Genomic DNA, 2175 nt, shown 5'->3' on the forward strand with positions numbered 1-2175 from the left:
AACAAGATCCTTGCTGGGTACAGTAATCTTGGTTGTAGATTTTTCCCTTTCAGTACTTTAAATATATTCTGCCATTACCTTTTGACCTGCAGAGTTTCTGCTGAAAGATCAACTGTTAAGCATATGGGTTTTCCCTTGTATGTTACTTGTTGCTTCTCCCTTGCTGCTTTTAATGTTCTTTCTTTGTGTTTAGTCTTTGTTAGTTTGATCAGTATGTGTCTTGGCATGTTTCTCCTTGGGTTTATCCTGTATGGGACTCTCTGTGCCTCTTGGACTTGATTGACTTTTCCTTTCTTTGGTTGACTTGTTTCCTTTTCCATGTTGTGGAAATTTTCAACTATAATCTCTTCAAAAATTTTCTCATACCCTTTCTTTTTCTCTTCTTCTTCTGAGACCCCTATAACTCAAATGTTGGTGCATTTGATATGGTCCTAGGGGTCTCTGAGACTGTCCTCAATTCTTTTCATTCTTTTTACTTTATTCTGCTCTTCAGAAGTTATTTCTACCATTTTATCTTCCAGCTCACTGATTCGTTGTTCTGCTTCAGATGTTTTGCTATTGATTCCTTCTAGAGTATTTTTCAGAGAAGGCAATGGCACCCCACTCTAGTACTCTTGCCTGGAAAATCCCATGGGCGGAGGAGCCTGGAAGGCTGTAGTCCATGGGGTTGCTGAGGGTCAGGCACGACTGAGCGACTTCACTTTCACTTTTCACTTTCATGCATTGGAGAAGGAAATGGCAACCCATTCCAGTGTTCTTGCCTGGAGAATCCCAGGGATGGGGGAGCCTGGTAGGCTGCCATCTATGGGGTCGCACAGAGTTGGACACGACTGAAGTGACTTAGCAGCAGAGTATTTTTAATTTCAGTAATTGTGTTGTTTGTCTCTGTATGTTTACTCTTTAATTCTTCTAGGTCTTTGTTAATTGATTATTGCATTTTTTCCATTTTGTTTTCAAGGTTTTTCATCATCTTTACTATCATTATTCTGAATTCTTTTTCAGGTAGTTTGTCTATTTCCTCTTCATTTATTTGGACTTCTGTGTTTCTAGTTAGTTCCTTTATTTGTGCAGTATATCTCTACCTCTACATTATTTTTTTATTTAACTTACTGTGTTTGAGGTCTCCTTTTCCCAGGCTTCGAGGAAAGTGGAATTCTTTTCTTGAAGAAGGTTGAATTCTTTTTTCTTTTTGGTTTCTGCCCTTCTAAGGTTGGTCCAGTGGTTTGTGTGAGCTTCATATGGGGTGAGATTTGTGCTGAGTTTTTGCTTGTTTGTTTTTCCCCTGATGGGCAAGGCTGAGTGGGGTGATAATCCTGTTTGCTGATGACTGGGTTTGTATTTTTGTTTTGTTTGTTGTTTAGATGAGGCATCCTGCACAGGGTTCTACTGGATGATGCCCAGTCTTGTATTCATGTGGTTTCCTTTGTATGAGTTCTCACTATTTGATACTCCCTAGGGTTAGTTCTCTGCTAGTCTAGGGTCTTGGAGTCAGTGCTCCCACTCCAAAGGCTCAGGACTTGATCTCTGGTCAGGAACAAAGATTCCACAAGTGGTTTATTATGGCAGTAAGTCAGATTAAAACAAATATCCAAAAATGAGAAACCAAAGATGAATCCCAGACAAATGGCAGTTACAAAATCAGGCAAATAATAATCAAAATAATGCACATATACATATACACCCATGAGCAAAGTCAAAACAGTCCAACAAAAATAAAGTACAGTAGATTGACCCAGTGAACAAAGGAAATCAAAAATTATATTTGCCAGTTAAGAACAAAACTAACTAAAGCACAAAATGCAAAACAAAACTAAAGTAAGGTGCCAAGTGTGGAATAAAGCAATGAAAACAAAACTAACAAATATGTTGAGAGGAAGGGAAAGAAAGAAAAGAAAGAAAGGATATGCAAAGTTAACTAATGGTAGATGAAGAAGACTTATATACATTAAAGAGTAACTGCAAGGGGAAAAATACAGCAGGAAAGGCAAACAAAGGAATAAATGTAGAAAAAATATAATAGGTTTAAAAAAATTAAAAATTAAAATCATAAAAAAGAGAAAAGAAAAGAAAAAAAAAGGAAGAAGAGAGAAAGAGAGGTGGGGGAGGAAAACTCCACAGACCTGCAAAAGTCTAATGTAGAGACAGAGGTTTATAACAACAATAGAAAGTGTGACT

Source organism: Bos javanicus, chromosome 18, assembly GCF_032452875.1.
Source record: "Bos javanicus breed banteng chromosome 18, ARS-OSU_banteng_1.0, whole genome shotgun sequence".
Taxonomy (NCBI): domain Eukaryota; kingdom Metazoa; phylum Chordata; class Mammalia; order Artiodactyla; family Bovidae; genus Bos; species Bos javanicus.